The sequence below is a fragment of the Oncorhynchus masou genome, chromosome 15 (genome assembly GCF_036934945.1).
Source record: "Oncorhynchus masou masou isolate Uvic2021 chromosome 15, UVic_Omas_1.1, whole genome shotgun sequence".
Lineage (NCBI taxonomy): Eukaryota > Metazoa > Chordata > Actinopteri > Salmoniformes > Salmonidae > Oncorhynchus > Oncorhynchus masou.
Window position 1 is genome coordinate 73,589,666 of NC_088226.1, and position 12,376 is coordinate 73,602,041.

Here is a 12,376-nt window from a genome sequence, read left to right on the forward strand (position 1 = left end):
TATTTATTTATTTATTTATTTTTACCTTTATTTTACTAGGCAAGTCAGTTAAGAACAAATTCTTATTTTCAATGACGTCCTAGGAACAGTGGGTTAACTGCCTGTTCAGGGGCAGAACCCTTTATTGATAACAAGTCTCACTTTCTTTTGATGTTAAACGAAATATATTTATTGAATAAATGTATATATTATGGCAAAGTTGTTTTTCTTCATGACAGCCCAGCTAATCATGGACAACGGGAGAAATAATCTGTGTAATACATACTAATACGTTATATGCATCTCAGAACAACATGGTTCTATGGTGTAATGGTTAGCACTCAGGACTCTGAATCCTGCGATCCGAGTTCAAATCTCGGTAGGACCTGTGTTTTTTGATTTTCTTAGCTGTGGATCAAGACAGTTGCAGACTTCTCGATCATAAGGAGTAGATGTATTTTTCAGTTTATAGGGGTAGTCTGCAGTTGCTACATCCATTTATTTTGTAGATTTATCAATTAATATGTACCCATTGATTCTTGAAGAATCTAAATGCCTCATTTGCATTGTTTTATGCTGTGTTCAAGTGCTTGTCTGAACTAGGAAACTCGGAAAAGTGTGACATGCTAACTGGTTAGAGTTAAACATGAGCCGGGTTTAACAAATCCGCAAATCGGATATTTCCGACTCGAGCCAGTTACTGAAATGATCTTTGACTGAAACGATGCTGTTAACCAAGATTCGTGTTGAATCTTCCAACAAAACCTAGCTCTACCAAACTACTGTAACGAGTAGAGCTAATGTTTACATTACTATGAGTTTTCATTTAGCAGCTTTTCTTCTGTCACAAGTCATTGCAGTTCGCCTCCAGTCAGCTGCTATGCTCAGCTGCCCCACTGATACGATAGCGGAGAAACATGCTGATTGACGGACTTATTTCTGATTACAATCATTTCCTCTTTTTTATTTTACCTTTATTTACTAGGCAAGTCAGTTAAGAACAAATTCTTATTTTGAATGACGGCCTGGGAACAGTGGGTTAACTGCCTGTTCAGGGGCAGAAAGACAGATTTGTACCTTGTCAGTTCGGGGGTTTGAACTTGCAACTTTGAACTTGCAACTTTGAACTTGCAACCTAGTCCAACTTGCAACCTAGTTGCTAGTCCAACGCTCTAACCACTAGTTGGTCCCCCTTTGCTGCTATAACAGCCTCTACTCTTCTGGGAAGGGCTTTCCACTAGATGCTGGAATATTGCTGCAGGAACTTGTTTCCATTCAGCCACAAGATCATTAGTGAGGTCGGGGCACTGATGTTGGGCGATTAGGCCTGGCTCGCAGGTGGCGTTCCAATTCATCCCAAATGTGTTTGATGGGGTTGAGGTCAGGGCTCTGCAGGCCAATCAAATTCTTCTTCCAGCGCAAGACCATTATTCCTCTTCCACCAAACTTTACAGTTGGCCCTATGGGGTCAAATGTGTTTTCAATTTTTCAGAGTTAATGGTGGGAGGCTTCGGTGGCTCAGACCCTGTAACGGGTGGAGGAGAGACCAGAGACGGCTCGGCCTTTGACTCCGACTCGTTGCTTAATGTGGAGAACTGGTTGAAAGTTTCTGTCGGCTGAATGAGTGACACCAGTTGAGCATCCCGACAGCATTTCTTTCCAGAAGCCATGAGAAAGTTATCCGGCTGCGGGGACCGTGCGGCGAGATTTATACTACTATCTGTACTTACTGGTGGCACCGACACTGTGTCATCCTTTCCTACACTGAAATGACCCTTCCTAACGATTGCGTCTGAAGCTGGGCTTGCAGCACGGCTATCCTCACCATAAGGCGATCGTTCTCCTGTATATTATGAGTACAGCGACTGCAATTGGATGGCAGTGTTTATGTTACTACATTGTTTTTTTGGCTGGTGGAGGTCCTGTAGAACCATGTCCAAATTAAGCGTCCGGTGTGAAAAACTTGAATGAAAAAAGTAGAGCGAGGAAAAAAACAAAGAAGTTTACGAGCTGCAACAAACTGGACAGTTTTATCTCTTCATTCAAAGACTCAATCATGGACACTCTTACTGACAGTTGTGGCTGCTTTGCGTGATGTATTGTTGTCTCTACCTTCTTACCCTTTGTGCTGTTGTCTGCGCCCAATAATGTTTGTACCATAATTTGTGTTGCTACCATGTTGTTGTTAGGTTGTGTTGTCATGTGTTGCTGCCTTGCTTTGTTGTTGTCTTAGGTCTCTCTTTATGTAGTATTGTGCTGTATGTCTTGTTGTGATGTGTGTTTTATCCTATATTTATATTTAATTTATTTTTAATCCCAGCCCCTATCCCCGCAGGTCATTGTAAATAAGAAATTGTTCTTAACTGATTTGCCTAGTTAAATATTCAAACCAGGTACTGCAGTGACGCATCTTGCCCTGAGATGCAGTATCTTAGACCACTGAGTCACTCGGGAGTAAACCTGCCAAACCAATCCCAACGAAGAAGAAGAAAACAACTGGGAACTGTGAAAAAGCGAGCTGCCAATGGGAAAAATGAAACAGACGTGTGTGTGGGAACTTGGGCCTCTTTCAACAGCTCCGATTTTCCGACCTGATGACTCACGTCTTGATTTGTAATCGTATTTTCCCGTGGTCCCAGTTGTCATCAACACACCATTAGTCAAAGAGGGAGAGAGGCCCAACACGGTGAAATTACCTCTCTCTCCAGCAGGTGGCGTTATTGCGTTGCTTTGTCCACCTAGAAAGGAGTTTTTTTGCAATGAGCCGAATTTGGTCAAACAACAAAAATGAATTGCTTATCTTATCTGAGGTTTATTTTATCGAATAGAAATCTCGTAATGCTGAAGCTGTTGTGATGTAAGAATTTGTTCTTAACTGACTTGCCTATTTAAATAAAGATTACATTTAAAATACAAAATATTAATAGAAAGAGAATGTCATGGCAATATGAACACTGCCAAAATTAAATACTGTAGTAAAAAAACGTGTCCACTAGCCAGTATTTTATTTAACTAGGAAAGTCAGTTAAGAACAAATTCATATTTACAATGACGGCCTAGGAACAGTGGGTTAACTGCCTTGTTCAGGGGCAGAACGACAGATTTGTACCATGTCAGCTTGTTGCCACTAGGCTACCTGCCGCCCCAATAATAATAACCACAGGGATGCAGTAGAGCGCCGCTTTTAAAATAATATAAAACACTCAGTCACAACCTCTATCACACGTCTTTATAATGGAAAAATGTTCTAATGGAAATTTGCGAAATTAACTTAAATTGTTTTAAATGTGAGGCAGTGAATAGACCTAAAGAGATAGCTGAAAGGAGACAGTAACCAGGCTATTATTACAGTCCACTCCTGTCATTTGCTGTCTAACGCGGTTGCTAAAATAATGACTACGATCGAATTATATCACTTTAAAAATTATAATAATGGAACACCTAAACATTTGTCTGCCAAGCACGTGGTTCCGTGTAGCCTTTTATCTTATGGACACGATGTTGAATTTTCTTCAATCCTGGAATAAAAACCACCAATTCAATAAAAATAAATAAAAAACATGAGGTCAGTTTAGAAAAAGTAATCCAGTACAAATCTTCCCCTGGATCCAGGAGCATGCTGGGATAATAATGGCATAAGTAACGTCTCTAGTAATACTATAGTTCTCCCACACCCTCCCCTTCAAACTGTCCTTGTCAATTAATTACATATTATTTTAGCATTAGGCCTGAATATAACGTTTCCTAGAGTAGCCTGTCTGGACTCCATCTCTTTAATAAGATAGAGGAGGGGTAAATAATATAACTGAAACGAACATAAATTATAATAGTCATGATGATCAGCGTAATGTGCGAGGAATGACGACAGGTGTCAGTTTCGCGTTTCTTTCCCGTCATTAATGTGGTGAAGCAGGAGCAAACGTAGCTCGATTGAAAGCTAATATTCTCCATATTATTTATCTCTCTCGTTACGAACTCCTCTCTAGACATTTTTGTACAACATTATTTTGCATCGACACTGCCTTCTCACAAGGGAATTACAACAGCAGGTCGTAGCGGGATTGTTGGTTGTTGTTCTTACAATTTGAGTTCTAGATTGTGCCAAATTATGACATTGTCATTGAAAATATGAATGATGTACCAATCAGCAACTGCACCGTATATGCGGCTGCATGTTGAACTAAAGAGATGCATGATAATCCTCGTACTCGTCCATCTTCCTCCGTGTCACCAATGACGTCCGTGCGCGTTCATGTGAATTGTGAGCGGTCACGTGGATAACGGGTCTGGGATAAAGCGCAAGTGTATTTATTTCCTTGGATGCGTATTATTTTTGGTCGACCCGAGACACACTATTCATTTCTTATACGACAGAAGGGAAAATAATTCAACACAAATGGCGAATAAATTGTCGTTAAAATTGTAGGTTTATTTTGATAGAAAAACAGTGTCCAGCTCAGTAAGCGTTTGACAACAATCGTCGTGTGATCCTGGTATGTGAGTAGAGGTTCATCATCACTTCATTGGATGAACATGCATGTTTTTTTGACCGCTGTAACATATTGATTTCTAGAGATAATCTCTTCTGTAGGCTATATTTTATTTATATATATATTTTCGTCTGAAACGATGTGTTCTCTATGCTTGTCTTATATATTGATTATGTCTAAGCATCGATCACTGATGTTGTTGTAAATTAAATGGGTCCTGTTTTGATGTGGGCTGTGCATACATTTCGATTATCATGTCATCCCTGTTATAGTGTTCTCGGGTGTCACTGGGTAAAATCACACCGTGATACATACCCATCAATGAATGAACGAACTCCGTACCCTTTTTGGACAGAGTGTCAGGCACTGGCACCACTGTTATGAGGCATCGTGTTTTGTGTACTCTGTTTACTAGTATGGGGATACCTTGTATCAGGGCCGACAGGGATAGGCTACTTTTGTAGCAACCCATCACTCCTTTCTGGTCCTCTAATACATTATGAAGACAACTTATTAGACAAACTAACACATCATTTTACAATTAAAATTAAGTTATATATGTAATAATTGGTTATAATTATGTCCAGCTTATTTGTTTTTGATTGATGGTAGGCCTAATTATTAAGAACTTGGTTCACCCGTGCCTTGTGATTTTGGTGCTCCATCACTCCACTGTCAAACGGATGTCTTTAGTCTGCCTGTAGTAATCTGTTGTGGCAGTCCCAGAATTCATATTCAACCACAATGTTACGAAAGCTTCCAGGGAAAACAGTTAGGTTTTATCACCCAGTAGGATTAATTACAGACACATTTGGGTCTTTCTCCCCCAACAAGTATTCCAGGATTCCACTGCATGTTATGTGGTATGCCTGAGATGTAACTGAGGTCTGTCTGCTTGCCTGTCTACCTATCTGTCTGCCGACCTGGAATCTGTCTGTCTGTCTGTCTGTCTGTCTGTCTGTCTGTCTGTCTGTCTGTCTGTCTGTCTGTCTGTATGCCTGAGATGTAACTGAGGTCTGTCTGCTTGCCTGGTCAATCTGCTTGCCTGTCTACCTATCTGTCTACCTACCTGGCTGCTGTCTGTCTGTCTGTCTGTCTGTCTGTCTGTCTGTCTGTCTGTCTGTCTGTCTGTCTGTCTGTCTGTCTGTCTGCTTGCCTGTCAATCTGCTTGCCTGTCTACCTATCTGTCTGCCGACCTGGCGTCTGTCTGTCTGTCTGTCTGTCTGTCTGTCTGTCTGTCTGTCTGTATGCCTGAGGTCTTTCTGCTTGCCTGTCTACCTATCTGTCTGCCGACCTGGAATCTGTCTGTCTGTCTGTCTGTCTGTCTGTCTGTCTGTCTGTCTGTCTGTCTGTCTGTTTGTCTGCCTACCTGTCGTCTGTCTGTCTGTCTGTCTGTCTGTCTGTCTGTCTGTCTGTCTGTCTGTCTGTCTGTCTGTATGCCTGAGGTCTTTCTGCTTGCCTGTCTACCTACCTGGCGTCTGTCTGTCTGTCTGTCTTTCTGTCTGTATGCCTGAGGTCTTTCTGCTTGCCTGTCTACCTACCTGGCTGCTGTCTGTCTGTCTGTCTGTCTGTCTGTCTGTATGCCTGAGGTCTTTCTGCTTGCCTGTCTACCTATCTGTCTGCCTACCTGGCGTCTGTCTGTCTGTCTGTCTGTCTGTCTGTCTGTCTGTCTGTATGCCTGAGGTCTTTCTGCTTGCCTGTCTACCTATCTGTCTGCCTACCTGGCGTCTGTCTGTCTGTCTGTCTGTCTGTCTGTCTGTCTGTCTGTCTGTCTGTATGCCTGAGGTCTTTCTGCTTGCCTGTCTACCTACCTGTCTGTCTGTCTGTCTGTCTGTCTGTCTGTCTGTATGCCTGAGGTCTTTCTGCTTGCCTGTCTACCTATCTGTCTGCCTACCTGCCTACATAGCTTCATGGCTAAGAGGGACCAGATGCTACATATTGGAATGTTTTGTTGTTCCCTCCCTCTCAGATCGGCCTGTTCCCTACACCCCTGCTGCCCTTCCTGGTGTTTACAGGAGTCCCTATAGTCCAGGCTCCGGGGCACAGCTCTGGTACTGCCATGGACGTACAATGATTAGAACGATAGTCTCTTGTCACACTTTTTAAACATTGATAATTTGGTTCAAAGTGCAGAGATTAGTAGAATGTAAATTACTAAAAAGGGGACCTAAAAACACCGCAATTTGACAGTATGGTGACTGGTTCACCCATCACATCAGGTTGAGATGAATAGGAATGTTCATTCTAGTCATTCTATTTCTATTGCTGATGCAGCCTCCAGACCACTGGTACAGATAGCTGGGATGCCCTGTTCACTGTCATTCAACTCAATTCAACTCCATCAGTCAGAGATCCCTGACTTTTATTATGTGTTAGTCTCATACGACAGATTTATCATTGGTTCTGCAGATTAGGGATAGGGATTAGTGCTTCTGAGATTAGGGGTAGAGATTAGTGCTTCTGAGATTAGGGATTAGTGCTTCTGAGATTAGGGGTAGAGATTAGTGCTTCTGAGATTAGGGGTAGAGATTTGTGCTTCTGAGATTAGGGGTAGGGATTAGTGCTTCTGAGATTAGGGGTAAGGATTAGTGTGTCTGAGATTAGGGGTAGGGATTAGTGCTTCTGAGATTAGGGGTAGGGATTAGTGTGTCTGAGATTAGGGGTAGGGATTAGTGCTTCTGGGATTAGGGGTAGGGATTAGTGCTTCTGAGATTAGGGGTAGAGATTAGTGCTTCTGAGATTAGGGGTAGGGATTAGTGCTTCTGAGATTAGGGGTAGGGATTAGTGCTTCTGAGATTAGGGGTAGGGATTAGTGCTTCTGGGATTAGGGGTAGGGATTAGTGCTTCTGAGATTAGGGGTAGGGATTAGTGCTTCTGAGATTAGGGGTAGGGATTAGTGCTTCTGAGATTAGGGGTAGGGATTAGTGCTTCTGAGATTAGGGGTAGGGATGAGTTCTTCTGAGATTAGGGGTAGGGATTAGTGCTTCTGAGATTAGGGGTAGAGATTAGTGCTTCTGAGATTAGGGGTAGGGATAGTGCTTCTGCAGATGGGTGCTTCTGCAGATTAGGGGTAGAGATGGGTGCTTCTGAGATTAGGGGTAGGGATGGGTGCTTCTGAGATTAGGGGTAGGGATTAGTGCTTCTGAGATTAGGGGTAGGGATTAGTGCTTCTGAGATTAGGGGTAGGGATTAGTGCTTCTGAGATTAGGGGTAGGGATGAGTTCTTCTGAGATTAGGGGTAGGGATTAGTGCTTCTGAGATTAGGGGTAGAGATTAGTGCTTCTGAGATTAGGGGTAGGGATAGTGCTTCTGCAGATGGGTGCTTCTGCAGATTAGGGGTAGAGATGGGTGCTTCTGAGATTAGGGGTAGGGATGGGTGCTTCTGAGATTAGGGGTAGGGATGGGTGCTTCTGAGATTAGGGGTAGAGATGGGAGCCTCTGAGATTAGGGGTAGAGATGGGTGCTTCTGAGATTAGGGGTAGGGATGGGAGCCTCTGAGATTAGGGTAGAGATGGGTGCTTCTGAGATTGGGCTAGAGATGGGTGCTTCTGAGATTAGGGGTATGAATGGGAGCCTCTGAGATTAAGGGTAGAGCTGGGTGCTTCTGAGATTAGGGGTAGAGATTAGTGCTTCTGAGATTAGGGTAGGGATTAGTGCTTCTGAGATTAGGGGTAGAGATGGGTGCTTCTGAGATTAGGGGTAGAGATGGGTGCTTCTGAGATTAGGGGTAGAGATGGGTGCTTCTGAGATTAGGGGTAGAGATGGGTGCTTCTGAGATTAGGGTAGGGATGGGTGCTTCTGAGATTAGGAGTAGAGATGGGTGCTTCTGAGATTAGGGGTAGGGATGGGTGCTTCTGAGATTAGGGGTAGGGATGGGTGCTTCTGAGATTGGGGGTAGGGATGGGTGCTTCTGAGATTAGGGGTAGAGATGGGTGCTTCTGAGATTAGGGGTAGGGATGGGTGCTTCTGAGATTAGGGGTAGAGATGGGTGCTTCTGAGATTAGGGGTAGGGATGGGTGCTTCTGAGATTAGGGGTAGAGATGGGTGCTTCTGAGATTAGGGGTAGAGATGGGTGCTTCTGAGATTAGGGGTAGGGATGGGTGCTTCTGAGATTAGGGATGGGTGCTTCTGAGATTAGGGGTAGAGATGGGTGCTTCTGAGATTAGGGGTAGAGATTAGTGCTTCTGAGATTAGGGGTAGAGATGGGTGCTTCTGAGATTAGGGCTAGGAATGGGTGCTTCTGAGATTAGGGTAGGGATGGGTGCTTCTGAGATTAGGGTAGAGATGGGTGCTTCTGAGATTAGGGTAGGGATGGGTGCTTCTGAGATTAGGGGTAGAGATGGGTGCTTCTGAGATTAGGGGTAGAGATGGGTGCTTCTGAGATTAGGGTAGGGATGGGTGCTTCTGAGATTAGAGATGGGTGCTTCTGAGATTAGGGTAGGGATGGGTGCTTAGTAGTTAGCCTGGACAAACTGTCAGAAACAGTCTCAGGGAAGCTCATGTGCGTGCTCGTTGTCCCCACCAGGGTCGTGACCTGACTGCAGTTCAGCGTCATAACAGACTTCAGAGAGGAAATGCTCACCTTCGATGGCCTCTGGAGAAGTGTGCTCTTCACCGATGAATCCCGGTTTCAACTGTACCGGGCAGATGGCAGACAGTGTGTATTGCGCCGTGTGGGCGAGATGTTTGTTGATGTCAACGTTGTGAACAGAGTGTCCCATGGTGGTGGGGTTATGATATGGGCAGGCGTAAGCTACGGACAACAAACGCAATTGCATTTTATCAATGGCAGTTTGAATGCATAGAGATACTGTGACAAGATCCTGAGATCAACCTGAGCCCTAGGACCATGCCCCAGGACTACTTGACATGATGACTCCTTGCTGTCCCCAGTCCACCTGGCCGTGCTGCTGCTCCAGTTTCAACTGTTCTGCCTTATTATTATTCGACCATGCTGGTCATTTATGAACATTTGAACATCTTGGCCATGTTCTGTTATAATCTCTACCCGGCACAGCCAGAAGAGGACTGGCCACCCCACATAGCCTGGTTCCTCTCTAGGTTTCTTCCTAGGTTTTGGCTTTTCTAGGGAGTTTTTCCTAGCCACCGTGCTTCTACACCTGCATTGCTTGCTGTTTGGGGTTTTAGGCTGGGTTTCTGTACAGCACTTTGAGATATCAGCTGATGTACGAAGGGCTATATAAATAAATTTGATTTGATTTGATCAACAAGATCATTGTTGTGTCATTCATCTGCTGCCATCAACTCATGTTACAGCATCATAGTGCACGGCCCCATGTCGCAAGGCTCTGTGCACAATTCCTGGAAGCTGTAAATGTCTCATGGCCTGCATATTTCCCAGACGTCACCCATTCAGCATGTTTTGGATACTCTGGATCGACGTGTACAACAGCTTGTTCCAATTCCCGCCAATATCCAGCAACTTCGTACAGCCATTGAAGAGGAGTGGGACAACATTCCACAGGCCACAAGCAACTGCCTGATCAACTCTATGTGAAGGAGATGTGTCGCGCTGCATGAGGCAAATGGTCACACCAGATACTGACTGGTTTTCTGATCCACACCAGATACTGACTGGTTTTCTGATCACACCAGATACTGACTGGTTATCTGATCACAACAGATGCTGACTGGTTTTCTGATCACACCAGATACTGACTGGTTTTCTGATCACACCAGATACTGACTGGTTTTCTGATCACACCAGATACTGACTGGTTTTCTGGTCACACCAGATACTGACTGGTTTTCTGATCACACCAGATACTGACTGGTTTTCTGATCACACCAGATACTGACTGGTTCTCTGATCACACCAGATACTGACTGGTTTTCTGATCCACGCCCCTACCTTTTATTTTCAAGGTATCTGTGACCAACAGATGCATATCTGTGTTCCCAGTCTTGTGAAATCCATAGATTTGGGCTTAATGAATTGATTTCAATTGACTGATTTCCTTATCGATCTGTATGTCTGTAAATTGTTGCACGTTGCGTTATATTTTTGTTCAGTATAAATCTTTGTGACAGTGGGATGTGACTCAGGGTTGTCATGGATGGTGGTTGGTGGTGGTGGGGTGGTGGGGGGGGGGGGTGGGGGGACATGAAATAGGGGGACTTTAATTCAGAGGATGCTACTTTTATGAATCACTACATCAGGAAATCATGCAATACTTCACAGGAAATCAGTCACAAAGTCTTCATGACAACCAGGAAGTTCCTCTTTCTGGTCTGATTTCAACCCTAAATTGCTCTGCTCACGTACGTCAGACACATTTCTGTTTTGGATGCGGATGGTTCAGGAGGAAATCCGTTGTGAGTAGTTGGCCTCCACACTGCTTATTGATGAAAGAGCCTCAGCCTGCTCCCTGATGGATGTGGACATTTCTGAAAAATTGCATTCTGGGGAGTTTCTAAGTGGCTCAGTTGTGATCTTTCATACTGCGGTGGGGGGGGGGGGGGCAGCAGTGGGAGTGGAGGGAGTGGAGGGGAGGGGAGGGAGGGAGGCAGCAAAGGGAGGTGGAGGGGGAGGAGGCAGCATTGGGAGATGGAGGGGAGGGGGAGGAGGCAGCAAAGGGAGGTGGAGGGGGAGGAGGCAGCAGTGGGAGGTGGAGTTGAGGGAGTGGAGGGGAGGGAGAGAGGGAGGCAGCAGTGGGAGTTGGAGGGGAGGGAGGAGGCAATGAGAGGTGGAGTGGAGTGGGGGAGGCAGCAAAGGGAGGTGGAGGGGGAGGGAGGAGGCAGCAGTGGGAGGTGGAGGGGAGGGAGGAGGCAGCAGTGGGAGGTGGAGGGGAGGGAGGAGGCCGTGAGAGGTGAAGTGGAGGGGGGGGGCAGCGTTGGGAGGTGGAGTGGAGGGGGGGGACTGCGTTGGGAGGTGGAGTTGGAGGGAGGAGGTAATTGTTTTATTACCTTTTTACCATGTAGCTAACTACTGGAACTACACACTACTGTTTTACCATGTAGCGGTGTAGCTAACTACTGGAACTACACACTACTGTTTTACCATGTAGCTAACTACTGGAACTACACACTACTGTTTTACCATGTAGCTAACTACTGGAACTACACACTACTGTTTTACCATGTAGCGGTGTAGCTAACTACTGGAACGACACACTACTGTTTTACCATGTAGCGGTGTAGCTAACTACTGGAACTACACACTACTGTTTTACCATGTAGCGGTGTGGCTAACTACTGGAGCTACACACTACTGTTTTACCATGTAGCGGTGTAGCTAACTACTGGAACTACACACTACTGTTTTACCATGTAGCGGTGTAGCTAACTACTGGAACTACACACTACTGTTTTACCATGTAGCGGTGTAGCTAACTACTGGAACTACACACTACTGTTTTACCATGTAGCGGTGTAGCTAACTACTGGAACTACACACTACTGTTTTACCATGTAGCTAACTACTGGAACTACACACTACTGTTTTACCATGTAGCTAACTACTGGAACTACACACTACTGTTTTACCATGTAGCTAACTACTGGAACTACACTACTGTTTTACCATGTAGCGGTGTAGCTAACTACTGGAACTACTCTACTGTTTTACCATGTAGCGGTGTAGCTAACTACTGGAACTACACACTACTGTTTTACCATGTAGCGGTGTCGCTAACTACTGGAACTACACACTACTGTTTTACCATGTAGCGGTGTCGCTAACTACGGGAACTACACACTACTGTTTTATCATGTAGCGGTTTAGCTAACTACTGGAACTACACACTACTGTTTTACCATGTAGCGGTGTCGCTAACTACGGGAACTACACACTACTGTTTTACCATGTAGCGGTGTCGCTAACTACGGGAACTACACACTACTGTTTTACCATGTAGCGGTGTCGCTAACTACGGGAACTACACACT

General features: G+C 44.8%; 1 protein-coding gene and 1 non-coding gene across 2 annotated transcripts in view; both read left to right on the plus strand.

Moving 5' to 3' along the window:
• The first annotated feature begins 295 nt into the window (after nt 1–295).
• trnaq-cug (transfer RNA glutamine (anticodon CUG)) lies at nt 296–367 on the plus strand. Its single transcript has one exon. It is a non-coding gene; the product is annotated as a tRNA-Gln (tRNA).
• Nucleotides 368–3,764: 3,397 nt separating this feature from the next.
• The window catches only part of dennd4a (DENN/MADD domain containing 4A), a 123,956-nt gene continuing 115,344 nt past the window's right edge, over nt 3,765–12,376 (plus strand). The window contains exon 1 of the mRNA XM_064990332.1: nt 3,765–4,472. The gene's annotated coding sequence lies outside the window, so the exon portion shown is untranslated. The remainder of the gene's footprint in view (nt 4,473–12,376) is intronic.